The sequence below is a fragment of the Dama dama genome, chromosome 11 (assembly GCF_033118175.1).
Source record: "Dama dama isolate Ldn47 chromosome 11, ASM3311817v1, whole genome shotgun sequence".
NCBI classification, from domain to species: Eukaryota; Metazoa; Chordata; class Mammalia; order Artiodactyla; family Cervidae; genus Dama; species Dama dama.
The window spans coordinates 16,708,152-16,722,905 of NC_083691.1; positions in this window are offsets into that span (position 1 = coordinate 16,708,152).

Below are 14,754 nucleotides of genomic sequence, written 5' to 3' on the forward strand. Positions count from 1 at the left end.
CCCCCCAAAAAAATACTGATGAAAGAAGTAGACATAAAGTCAGCAAGAATATGTCCATCTTCCTACACACCTGCTTTTGTGGGAGGAATTGTATGGAGATTCAGATTTTCTAGATCAAATGACCTTCACTTTTACTTTGGAGTAATTTGTTTCCTTGTCTGATTCCAATGAGTTGTGGAAGAAGAGTACGCAGAGAATGGATTTGGAACCAAGCCTCCGCAGAAGTGTGTGAGGCTCACTGGCCTGTGAACTAGCCCAGGGGTTGCATTCTGTCCTCACACAAAGAACCTGTTGCTAATTAAAGATATAAGAAATACAGCTGGATAAGTAACTTCAGCCCAGATGGCGTTGCAAGAAGCCTCTGGTGAGGTTTGAGGCAGACAGTAATTCTGCATGATTTATCAGCCGGGTGGGGGTCTGGAATGATTGGCCCCATACACTCCAGGTGGAAATTATCTTCAAGGACTGGGGGCTCGGGGCCGGGTAGAGACAGCTCACTTGTCTTATAGAAGAATTTTGTTCCGTTCAGTAACCTTGGAATAGAGAGATTATTACTCATTAAGCTTCATGGAGATGACTGTCTACCTTCCCTGTCTGTTTACAGGACTCAATCATCACATTAGTGTCCTTTAAGTCCTGCTGTGTAGAGAGCATTCATGTTAGATCTGTAGGCAATGCAGTAGTGGAGTATTGTCCAGAATGTGTTCCTCAGACCCTAAGTCCTTTAGTGAAATGGGGTGTAATGTATTAACAAGGGAAAAAGCTGTGTTTGTGGTCAAATAAAATCAGGAAGTACTGGTACAGCAATTAAGACTTTTTAAAAAATGTTTTACTTATTTATTTTTAATTTTTGGCTGTGCTGGGTCTTTGTTACTGCACAATCTTTCTCTAGCTGTGGCAAGCAGAGGCTCCTCTCTAGTTGTGATGTGCGGATTTCTCACTGCGGTGGCTTCTCTCGTTGCCGCCACGGGCTCTAGAAGCGTGGGCTCAGTAGTCGTGGCTCCTGGGCTCTAGAGAACAGGCTCAGTAGTTGTGGCTCACGGGCTTTGTTGGTTCACCGCATGTGGGATCTTCGTGGACCAGGGATTGAACCTGAGTCCCCTGCATTGCAAGCTATACTCTTAACTACTGGACCACCAGAGAAGCCGCAAGATATGTATATATATATATTTTAAGCTTAAAGTTGCAGAAGTTATCGGGGCTCGTAATGATTTAGGAAATAAAATGACTGTCCTGCCAACCTTGGATGAACTGACTTGTCACTGGACTCCCCCAAGGGTAGCTTTGGATCATGTCCAGTCACTTGGCAGAGAAAGAGGAATAGAACAGGCTACCTGTCCTCACCTTCGTCAGTACCTGGGACCTACAGCCTCTCTGGTTCAGCCAATGTGGGTTCACAATGGTGTGAGCTAAAACCTAGACAATTTGAGTGGTCTTTGTTGAGAAAAATTGACAAAATTACTTGTATAAATACATCAGGAAAGCAGTTAGGAGTGCATACTTAGAATGAAAATATGCATCATAACAAATTGCTGGAACCTTAGAGATTTAGGTTCCAATCTTTGCGAGCTGCCTTCGGGCAGTGGGCCTGCTATGCTGACATGGAAATGCTTCCCATCGCAAATTGTCCACCACCTCACACAACTGAGAATATTACCAGCAACTCTGAGTGTTAATGGAGGGAAGAAGGGTGTCTTAGCTTGGGCTGCTACAGCAATTTACTAGAGACTGGGCAGTTAATAAACGACACACTTATTTCTTTCAGTTCTGGAGGTTAGGAATTTCAAAATCAAGGTGCCAGCAGATCTGGTGTCTGCTGAGAACCTGATTTCTGGTTCATAGGTGGCTGTCTTCTCTGTGTTCTCACAGGGAGTAAGGGGTGAAAGGAGGCTTTCTCAAGTGGTATTTACAAGACTCTGAGCCCATTCACAAAGGCTCCACGCTTGTGACATAATCACCTCTCAAAGATCTCACCTCCTGATAGCAACTCCTTAGAGACCAGGTTTCAACATATGAATTTTAGAAGGAACCAAACATTCAGAACATGGCAGAGGAAAGAAAATTGAGGGGCCCTCAAGCTTCAACTGCTTCAAGCTAAATGTTCCTTGGGCTTTCCTGGTGACTTAGCAGTAAAGAACCCATCTGCCAATGCAGGAGAGGTGAGTTTGATCCCTGGGTTGGGAAGATCCCCTGGAAAAGAAATGATAACCCACTCCAGTATTCTTACCTGGCAAATTGCATGGGCAGAGGAGCCTGGGGGCCTACAGTCCATGGGGTTGCAAAGAGTCGGACACAACTGAGCGATTGAATACCAACAATAAGTGCCTCTTGGCCTCTTCCTCTGATATGTGTTTCTTTCCATAGGGCTGAGGACAGGACCCCAATTCCCATGTTACCAATGTAAGCACTATCATAATTTAGTAAATTTTTCCTTTTAAGTTTTCTAATATCAAAAGATGAATTTTAAAACTTACTGAAATATATCTTTGTAACAGTTGTTAGCATATACTTTCTTTGAAATAAATCATAGCTAATTTTATTATAATTTTACAAATCTCCTAGAAAAATATGGAAGCATATGCATCATTAAAAACTTGGTTCACCTCTACTCAGGCCATATTTGAATTTGGGGTTTAAATCCATGGGAAGTAATGGGCCAGTCTCCTCTGCACACTGTTTAGTGCACTGTGGCACTAAAGTGTTAAAAAAAGACTACAGAAGAGCTTGCTGTTGATCCAAGAATATATCAAACACATGTTATAGAGTTCTGGGATAAACAGAGTACTAATACTTGAGTTATACTCTGCTTAAACCAATCTGGTGTGAACTGACAACCAATCAGATGTCTCCAAAGAAAGTCAATGAGAACAGTTAAAGGAGACCTAGCATTGGGCTTCTGAGTGGAGATTAAAAGGACTAAATTCATGCCTTAGATGACTAGCAGATGGGCGCTCCTTTAACCCTGGGGACGGGAAGAGAACATTCAGAGAAGTATAACTGGGAAAGACCGAATAAAATTAAGCAAAGGAAAATTGAGCGAAGGAAAATTAAAGCAATCTTAACAGTGAGGGCTATTAAGCCATTGAAAAGCCTCCCAAGGGAAGTGATGGAAACCTCCTCGCTTGAGTCATTTCAAAATCGACAAAGCAATGGAAAACGTACTGCAGGGAGCAATCCTGTGCCGGCAGGGAGCGGACACCATGATTTAATAGCTCTTTTCTGTCTCTCATTTCCACGTTCTGTGAAATTGTATCGCAGTTAAGGAACAAGATATCTTTCACTCCGACACTGTGTTTACAGAGGCTTCAATCTGAGGCATGGAGTTGAAGAGAGAAAAAAAATGCACTTAAAAATTCTGTGTTTTCATTCTTTTTATGAACTTGGGTTTCAGACAGGGTGTAACATTGGGATTGAAGATGAACTTTGTGTTCCTTTGACTTAACGTGTAAGAACTTCTATAACTTTAATAAATGAATAATTCTAAAGTTCAGCTTGTATTTGTCCCCATGTGAAATGTAATATGAGACAAAGATTAATATTTTTTGGAATTGCCCATGTCAGTGGGTATAACCAGGAAATAAGCATTAGTCAAAAACCAAGTTTAGCACAAAAGGAAAAGAAGAACACAATGAAGATATCAGTTTCTTCTTCGCACCTGAAAATCTAAAGATAGATATATTATTTAAAAAGGAGCTCTTTAATTTTATTGCTGGGTAATTCTTTCTGGGAAGAAAGCAAAGAACTAAAGAGCATACTCTTATGTATGTGCATGTGAAGTCGCTTAGTCATGTCTGACTCTTTGTGACCCCAGTAACCTATCAGGCTCCTCCATCCGTTAAATTTTCCAGGCAAGAGTACTGGAGCGTGTTGCCATTTCCTTCTCCAAGGGATCTTCCTGATCCAGTGATGGAACCCAGGTCTCCCACATTGCAGGCAGATGCTTTATTGTCTGAGCCACCAAGGAAGCCCCTTAAAGATGAAGGGGAAAGAGGAGATTGAAAAAGTTGGCTTAAAACTCAGCATTCAAAAAACTAAGATCATGGCATCCAGTCCCATTATTTCATGGCAGATAGATGGGGAAACAGTGGAAACAGTGACTGACTATCTTCTTGGGCTCCAAAATCACTGCAGATGGTGACTGAAGCCATGAAAAAAGATGCTTGCTCCTTGGAAGAAAGTTATGACCAACCTAGACAGTATATTAAAAAGCAGAGATATTACTTTGCCAACAAAGGCCTATCTAGTCAAAGCAATGGTTTTTCCAGTAGTCAGGTATGGATGTGAGAGTTGGACTATAAAGAAAGCTGAGCATCAAAGAATTGATGCTTTTGAGCTGTGGTGTTAGAGAAGACTCTTGAGAGTCCCTTGGACTGCAAGGAGATCAAACCAGTCAATCCTAAAGGAAATCAGTCCTGAATATTCATGGAAGTGTTCATTCACCAGTGAGTATTCATTTACTGATGGGGAAGCTCCAATACTTTGGCCACCTCATGTGAAGAACTGGCTCATTGGAAAATACCTTGATGCTGGGAAAGATTGAAGGCAGGAGAAGAAGTGGGTTACAGAGAATGAGATGGTTGGATGGAATCACTGACTCAATGGACATGAGTTTGAGTAAGCTCTGGGACTTGGTGATGGACCAGGAAGCCTGGTGCGCGGCAATCCATGGGGTCACAAAGAGTCAGACACTACTGACTGACTGATGTGAACTGAATTCTTGCTTAGAGACATTAGAGCTGATCTTACAGGCCAAGAGAATATTATAGAAGGAAACCAACATATGACCCATACATTGAAAACATATAGGGTTATCATTACCATCTTTTTAAATTCCATATATATGTGTTAGTATACTGTATTGGTCTTTATCTTTCTGGCTTACATTACTCTGTATAACGGGCTCCAGTTTCATCCATCTCATTAGAACTGATTCAAATGAATTCTTTTTAAAGTCTGAGTAATATTCCATAGTGTATACGTACCACAGCTTTCTTATATGCAGAATAGAAAAAGAGACACAGATGTACAGAACAGACTTTTAGACTCTGTGGGAGAAGGCAAGGGTGGAATGTTCAGAGAGAACAGCATTGAAACAAGTATACTATCAAGGATGAAACAGATCACCAGCCCAGGATGGATGCATGAGACAAGTGCTCCGGCCTGGTGCACTGGGAAGACCCAAAGGAATTGGGTGGAGAGGGAGGTGGGAGGGGGGACTGGGATGGGGAACACATGTAACTCCATGGCTGATTCATGTCAATGTATGACAAAACCCACCGCAATGTTGTGAAGTAATTAGCCTCCAACTAATAAAAATAAATGAAAAAAAAAATAAAAATAAATAAAAATTAAAAAAAAGAAAGGCAAAAAAAAAAAAAATGGAAAAAAAGAAAACATAAACAAACTTCATTAAAATCAGTATTTGGTTTTATCTTTAAAACATTTACTTGGTGTGATTCCTAATCAAGGGTAAATTATTATGTCTTTTTAATTTTTACCTTGAACTATCATATTACTGATTACTTACTGTGTTCCAGACATGCCAAGCCATAATTCTTTCATTCAACAGTATTGAATTCCTATGCTGTCCTAAACATGGCACCATGAGAATTTTTTAAGCAAACTTTCTATTTGAGTGATTTCTGATTTGCAGGTTCACAGAAGTAGGACAGAGAATGCCCCTACATTCTTCATCCAGTTTCTCTCTCCCTTAATGTTATCCTCTTACATTACTGTGTTCTGCTTGTCTGGTCTGTGAGTCTCTCAGATCGTCTTGGTTTTGATGACCTTGATGGTTTTAAGGCATCCTCACCAGGTGTTTTACAGAATGTGGGTGAGTTTTTAACTTAATAGACTTCTTTTTTAAAAGAATAGGACATGGGCAACGAGCCCTTCTTGTCGCATATTATTTAGGTACCTGACCTCCTCATAGCATCAGTGCCATATCTAGCAGATCCTCTGGTGAAGGAGTGATGGCCAGTTCTTCCAGGGAAAATTGTTATTTTTCCTCTTCATTCTCCACACTGTGGAATGAGTCGCAAAACTCAGAGCACTCTCAGCATGGTGGGAGGTAGATTACCTGGACCTTCTAAGGGGGAAAGTGTCTATATGTGTTTGAGGTTTTGTGTAAGGGAGATTTTTCCTCCTTGCCTTCATTTACTTGTATATTCAACCACTTATTTATATGACTATGGATGTATTTTACCCTGTGGATGATAATCAATTGTTACCTTATTTATATTGTTGCTCAAGTAGTTCTGGCCATTGGTAACTCTTTCAGGTTGGCTCCTGTGTTCCCTTTTTTGAAAAAAGCTATATTCCATTTATAGCTACTATAATATACTGACTATATTCCTTGATTTGTATAATATATTCATGAAACTTATTTATTTTATACTCGGTATTTTGTACATCTTAATCTCCTACCCCTGTTCCTGTGTACATTTGGTATGTCCCCATCACTTCATTTTTTTTTTTTTTTTTAACATTTCCTTACTTTCTGGAATGATAAGATGCTCCAGGTTCATCATATATATTCCCCATCACTGTTCTGGAACCAGACATTTCTCCAAGGAGCCCTGGTGTATTTTCTAGGAGACTGTTGTTATTGTTGTTCAGTTACTAAGTCGTGTCTGACTCTTTGAAACCCCATGGACTGCACCTTGCCAGGCTTCCCTATCCTCCACTATCTCCCAGAGTTTGCTCAAGCTCATGTCCATTGAGTTGGTGATGCCATCTAACCATCTCATCCTCTGCCACCCCTTCTCCTTCTGCCCTCAATCCTTCCCAACATCAGGGTCTTTTCCAATGAGTCAGTTCTTTGCATCAGGAGGCCAAAGTATTGGAGTTTCAGCTTCAGCGTCAGTCCTTCCAATGAATGTTCAGGGTTCTAGGAGAATAATACTTGTTTTTGGTTGTGCTGGGTCTTCGTTGCTTTGTACGGACTTTCTCAAGTTGCAGCGAGCAGGGGCCACTCTTGCATGGGCTTCTCATTGCAGTGGCCTCTCTTGTTGAGGAGCATGGGGTTTAGAGCATGCAGGTTCAGTAGTTGTGTCACACAGGTTTAGCTGCCCTGCACCCATTGGCAGGCGGATTCTTATCCACTGTACCACCAGGGAAGTCTGTAGTTGTGTCCGACTCTGCCACCCCATGGACTGTAGCCCTCCAGGCTTCTCTGTCCATGGGATTCTCCAGGCAAGAATACTAGAGTGGATTGCCATTCCCTTCTCCGGAAGAACTTCCCAACCCAGGGACTGAACACTGGTCTCCTGAATCACAGGCAGATTCTTTACCTTTTGAGCTACAGGGAAATCTAGGGAAGTCCTAGGAGAATAATATTTAGAAATAAATAATATTTAGAAATAAAATAACCTGGATGTTAGCATTCAGGTGTTAAGGCCATCTCAGTGGACAAGTTAGATAACACATGTATGTATACAAACTGATGTATGTGGGATGAAATATTACCTCTGTATAAATATGTTAGTATTCGTGTATGTACACACCCAAGCAAAGATGGGTTCATACTGAAATATCTGACTCATACACTTACTATGAAGGCTGGGTTCATCCCAGCCTTCCCTTCTTGCTTACCTGGAATTTTCCTTTCCAACAACGAGAAGCTTCATTGTAGACATCTACCATCTGCTTCTTATTTGTCCAACACCAGTGTACACGTGAAGAAGTTTAACAATCGTTAACCTACTTTGCCATGAGAAGCAAATTGACAACTAGAGTACAGTTCCTTTATCTCTAGTTTCACAGTCACCAGTTTAAGCAATAGTTTCCAGGCTCTCTCAGGTCCTCTGCCCCTGTCCCCTTCAGTGAAGTTAAGCCACATATCCTTGATACTTTGATTCACTTGGCATCCCATCCTTAGATTCCGAGGTCTCCTGGGTTAACTTGTACTTTTTATCTTGCATGCATTAAAGTTCTCTGTTTCGCATGTACAACAATATGGGTTTTGACAAGTGCATAGACTCATGTATGCCTCACCCCAGAACCACACAGAATGGTTCCTTCACTCCACTGTTAGATACCTACCGAGGCTTTGTTCTCCCAGCCCCTGGTTTGTCTTTTCTTTTTATTTATTTTTTTCATTTTCTTAGTTGTAGCTTCTGAAGAGTAGGGAATCTAAATTATCATCAGTTCCAATTTGCCTTTCTTCTTTTATGATTATGATTTATGTGTGTCTTTTTACAATCTACCTGGAAAGTTATTCTCCTATGACTTCTTACAGAACTTTAATGAATTTAGCTCTTAGGTTTAGGGCTATGATCCATCTTAAGTTAAATTTTGTGCAAAAGGTGAGGTGGGGGTCTGTAATTAATTTTTTACTTCCCAGGTGTTTAGTAAATTATTCAAGTGTTATTTTCTTTCAAAAGACTTTCTCCACTGAGAGGCCTCAGATCCTTAGTAAAAAATCAACTGAATGTACATATGTGGGTCTATTTCTGGTCTCTATTCTGTTCCAATAATCTGGATTCACAAACCAGTAACTGTGTTTCATAGTAAATCTCAGCATCAGCTAGTGCACATCCTCCAACTTTGTTCTTTTTTGTCTCTTTTAATTTCTTTGTATTTCCATATACATTTTAGAATTCACTTCAAGCTGAACTCTGTTGGGGTTTTGAATCCATAGGTCAGCTTGGGGGAAATACATGCCCTGAAATAATTTATGAATGTGATATATCTCTACATTTAAATTTCCTTTAAATTATCTCAATAGTGCTTTTTATTTCTTAGAAAGAGGTTTTGCATGTCATTCGTTATTTTTATATATAAGATTTTTGATGCAATTATAAAATTGAATTAATAAATAGAAATATATTCAGATTTTATTTCTGCTTCTGTCATTTGGAAAGGACTTTTTCCTGCAAGACTTTCTTTATTTTATTTTCATTCTTGAATTTTTGACATAAAGTCATTTTACTACTTTTTATAATTTTAATTTCTGTAATATCTATAGTAATATGCCTCTCTTTCTGCCTGGTAACCAGTGTCTTTTTTGTTTCTTGATATGTAATTCTCAATCTTTATGTTTTCATGAAGCAAAAGCATTTGTTAACCTTCTGCATTGATTATTGCTGTCCGCTTACACTTCTTTCTCTTTTCTTGTGCTCTTTTAAATTAATGGAGGTTTATTATATTATTCATCTCTCTTAGGTTGTGTGTTATTATAGTTACATATTATAAGACTTACCTCTTTCCCTGACTTTTATGTAAATAGATATTTCATTATTACATTTTCATTTCTATTGATGTGTGTTAAGTTTATATTATATTGTTATGCTATAATTTATTATTATATTTTAAATTGATCCTTACATTGTTTATTTTGACTTATTACTGCCTAGTATATTTTAGTAATTTTAGCACTTGCCACTTAGTACTAGGACCTTTATTTCCATTTACACCCACTGGATGTTTTTGGTCCTTTTTCTATGTATTTTAATTCTGTGTGTATTTTAGTCTCCATGAGGCTTTAATATTCATGCTTTGCATAGCTCACATATACTTGTATTTAATTACATATTTACTATTTTTTACTCCTCATTCCTTCTGGCATTTCCATGTTTCCATCTGGGATATTTTCTCCTTCTTCTTAGAAATTGTTGATTCCTTTAATGATGCCAACTTGCAAAAAATTCTGAGTTTTTGTTTGGCTAGAAATATATCTCTTTAATTTTCTTATTTCACGGGTATTTTTGCTGGGTATTAAATTCTACAAGATTCTAGGTTAGCTCTTCCTTTCTTTTACCACTTTAAAGATGGTGTTTTGTCTTCTGGGTTTTGTCATTTCTGCTGTGAGATCAGATGTCAGTATAATTATTTCTCTTGACTGTGATTTTTTTCTGTTTTCAAAATTTTTCTTTGGCCTTTTCCTTTCAACAGTTTCATTATGATAAGCCTATGGTTTTTTTAAGTAGTCATGTATGGATATGAGAGTGGACCATAAAGAAGGATGAACACTGAAGAATTTATGCTTTTGAACTGTGGTGATGGAGAAGATTCTTGAGTCCCTTAGGCAGCAAGGAAATCAACCCTGAATATTCATTGGAAGGATTGATGCTAAAGCTGAAACTCCAATACTTTGGCCACCTGATGCAAAGGCTGACTCATTGGAAAGACCCTGATACTGGGAAAGACTGAGGGCGGAGACGAGGGCAGCAGAAGATGAGATTATTGGATGGCACCACTGACTCAATGAACAAGTGTTTGAGCAAACTCCAGGAGATAGTGGCGGACAGAGAAACCTGGAGTGCGGCAGTCCATGGGTCACAAAGAGTCGAAAACCACTTAGTGACTGGATAAAAACAAAATTTCATTTGCCATAACTTTGGTTTGAGAAACATTATTTAAAGGACTTTCAACTCTGTCTTCTGCCCTGTTTTCTCTTAACAACCTTCCTGGGGCTTTTCTCAGCCTATTAGTGAGCCTGTGTCCCTGGATCACGACCGTCACAAGATCTCAGCTTTTCCCACCTTAAGGGAGATGACAAGGCTAGAGGCACCTGCGGTGTGATTTCCCAGGTTATTAGGCTCTGGGAAAATTACTTCTTTTGAGACAATTTCTTTAGGAGAGAAGGATGTTCTGGCTGTATTTCAAAATAGTTATCTTTCCTCTCTCCCTATTGTGTCACGAGCAGAATCTTCTCAGATCGTAGGCACATTGATAAGCTGGTGGAATCTTGGGGATAAAACTGATAAATGGGAGTCTTTTCTCCAAGACTTGACCCTAAACATTTGAAACCTTCAACTTCTCCACCTTAAACCTACAGCAATTTGTCAATTACAGCTTAACTTTTTCTAAATTGATAAAAAATACAGACACACAACATTGTTTACTGTATGTGTATGTGCATGAAATACAATGAAATTTGAAAGAAGGATTTCTATTCTACATGCATATATAATTGCATGTACATTGTACATATGTGTATGTACAGACATACTCTTACATGTAAACATTTAAATATACTTACCTATTGAAACAATATATGTAATATTCACACACATGTATATACAAATATTAGTTTTAAAATGTATTTCCAGATAAAGGAGAATTACTGCTGCAACAAAGAACATGCACTTCCTTAAGTCTTCTGATATATGTTCCCTTTTTCCTTATTTCTCCTCCTATTGTCTATATACCTCTCCATCATTCCCCCATATGTTATCCCCCATATATTATTTATTTTTCTGCTGCTAAGTCACTTCAGTCGTGTCCGACTCTTAGCGACCCCATGGACTGCAGCCTACCAGGCTCCTCCAGGCAAGGGTACTGGAGTGGGGTGCCATTGCCTTCTCCGATTTATTTTTCTAACAGCACTCTAAAAGATTATATAAATGTGTGTCCCCAGTGGTTAGCACTGAGAAAATTTGCCTCATTGCACCCTTTTGAAAATAATTTATTCTTTCAGAGTAAAGGATGTTCTTGAATTCACCTTCCATGTACCTTCATTCAAAGAAGGTGTATTATTCTTTCTGCTTTGTTCTCCTGCTAGCTGCAGTGTTTGAAATGCCGGTAACTGCGTGTTGAAAAGCTGACCCCTGATTTTCAGATTTCTTTCTTTCTTTTCTCCCTCTTACATGAAAGCAGATAATAGGGAAGCCCTGTTGGTAGACCATTCAAGTCCAATAATAAGTCCATCTCATAGTGTTCTTGGGCTATTGTGCTTGAATAGGTTCTTTTTTAAACTCACGGGTGTAGAAATATTAATCAAATGAATATTCATAGTTTAAAAAGCATAGCCATGTGAAATTTAACAGAAGAGTGCTTGACCTGAGGGAAAGTTCCCCACAATATGAAATTCGTTCAAAAGAGACTTGAACACACCCACCTCTCTTCATTTTACTCACTTAAAATTGGTGACAAGAATTGAGGGAGCTGTCATTTACTCTCTGGGCTGTGACTAATGCCTGATTTCAGAGACGTGACTCCGTGTCTATCTTTGTTCAACTTCAAAGGAATCTGAAGGCAAGTTAAAGGCTCTCTTAGACAAGAATCCTAACAATCCCTGTTTTTCTCTTTACAAGGAAATACCAGTCCTTTCAAACAGAGTTCTAAGAAGGTCATGGACAGTCTGGAGGACCAGTGAAGTCAGGAATGAACCAACATCGCTCACACTGCTGAACTGTCCATCAGGAGAGACACTAGGAAGCAAACTAGAGATGCTGTGGTCCAACTCCTTCATTTCACACATGAGGAAACAGTCTCTGTGGTATTCACTGCTCTGTCCACGTTGCACAACTGGGTGGCAGTGGAGATAGAACTTGAAAGAAATGATCACAACTCAGGCCAATTCCATTTCAATTATCCATTCAGATCAATGGCTTATTCTTGACTCCAGATCTCAGACAACTTGGATCTAATGATATGAAACACCATAGAAAGAAAATAGCCTTGTAAGGTATGAAAATGCAAACACGCATACTTGCTAAGTTGGTTTAGTTGTGCCTGACTCTGTGCGACCATATGGACTTAGCCCTCCAGGCCCCTCTCTCCATGGGATTCTCCAGAAAGAATACTGGAGTGGGTGGCCATGCCCTCCTCCAGGGGATCAACCTGATTCAGGGACGAAACCTGCATCTCTTATGTCTACCTGCATTGGCAGGTGGGTTCTTTACCACTAGTGCCATCATAGGCCTACGTCTGATGAAGTAGCTGCCCTGAGACATTATTATGTTCTGTAATCTGCCCTCCTGTTGAATAAAGAGTTCTCTGAAAAATTTTTAGGAAAAATCAAGTATTCAGGTTCCATTTTCCTCCCGGAGGGCCATCACTCTGTAACTCACTGTATAAATCTGTGCCATGTGCATCAGGGTCTGGTTTTTTTTTTTTTTTGATTAAAATTTTTTTGTATATGTGGACAAGTTTTTAAACTCTTTGTTGAATTTGTTACAATATTGCTTCTGTTTTATGTTTGGTGTTTTGGCCCTGAGGCATGTGAAGTCTTAGCTCCCTGACCAGGGATGGAACCCTCACCTACTGCTTTGCAAGGCAAATTCTTAACCACTGGACTGCCAGGGAATTCCCAAGGTCTTTTTATATTTAATGAAAGTTGCTGAAGGGTGAGTGCCCCCAAAATCACAATACAGTCATTTCAACAAAAAAAATCTTATTATTTTTCTTTGTTCTCAATCTAGACTGCTTCCATTTTTCTACCATCCACTTTGGTATTCAGTCTTGTTTCACTAATTTTTTCCTTTTCTCTTCTGAAGGAAAACCTGTTTATACATTTTCTCCTCCTTATTGCTGAAGCAATGCTCTTTGAATAAGCTGGCATCTGCCCTGGGCTGTTCAGAGAGCAGAACTGAAGGTAAGGCATCTCCTCTGTGTGAGATTTCCTGAAGGAGGTGGAGAAGGACTGGTGCCTCTTCACACTGTGCCCAGAGCCCCAAGCCTTGGGCACACCTAATCCATGCATGTATTCCAGTTTAAATTCAAATTTGTTACTTCCCAACCAAGTATATGTAAAAACACTTCATACGGTGTAGAATGTTTTGCTTTATTGGGAAGCTATAATGGAATGACTGTGTGTGCATGCATGCTAAGTCACTTCAGTCATGTCCAACTCTTTGCAACCCTATGGACTGTAGCCTGCCAGGCTCCTCTGTCCATGGAATTCTCTAGGTAAGAATAATGGAGCAGGTGGCCACACCCTTCTCTAGGGGATCTTCCCAACCCAAGGATCACATCTGCGTCTCTTACATCTCCTGCATTGGGAGGTAGGTTCTTTAACACTAGTGCCACCTCAGAAGCTGGTAATGACTGCAGGTAACATTTAAGAGCTTACATTAGGACAGATTGTGCTTGGGCCCAGTCCCTAAGTCATGTCAGTCATGGTCATCAGCAATTGCAGTCACCTCCAGCTGGTGAGCCCTGGAGGAACTCAGGAAGGAAACAAAGAATACCTACCATGTAGCAGCCATCAACTCCACTCCCAAAGTTGAGCCCTGAGGAAACTCAGACTGTACAAACTTAGGAAGCAGTAAGCTCAGTTAGGTATATACAGGGCTTCCCAAGTGGCTCAGTGGTAAAGAGTCTGCCTGCCAATGCAGGAAATGCCAGAGATGCAAGTTTGATTCCTGGGTCAAGAAGGTCCCCTGGAGAAAGTAATGGCAACCCACCCCAGCACTCTTGCCTGGGAAATCCCATGGATGGAGGAGCCTGGCGGGCTACAGTCTATGGGATGCAAAAAATCAGACACGACTGAGTGACTGAGAATAGGCATATGCAAGAAGTTACTCATTACAGATATGCTTTAAGTCCCTAACACATGTCAGACACGAGGAACTCACAGCTAATGTAAATGTGCAGTGAAACATAGGTAATTATCCATCGATGGCTATGTATGCATTCTTGTCATTGACATTTAAAGTAATAAATGTTCTCATTACCTCCATTTGATGCCCAAAGCTATCGTATAACCACTAAAACTAAGGAGAGACAACACTGGAGGTGTTTTAGGATGGAATCCTGACCTACCTCTTGGGTGTCAAGGACCACAAGGGGTGACAGCAAATGGAGAGCAGAGAAGGAAGGCAGCAGGTCTCATGGGAGGCTGTAGAGGAGGGGTCCCTAGTCTCCAGGATCTAATGCCCGATGCTGTGGGGTGGCCCTGATGTAATAATGATAGGAATAAAGTGCACAATGAATGTAATGTTCTTGAGTCATCCCCAAACCAACCCCTCCACCCCGGTCCATGGAAAAATTATCTTCCATGAAACTGGTCCTTGGTGCCAAAAAGGT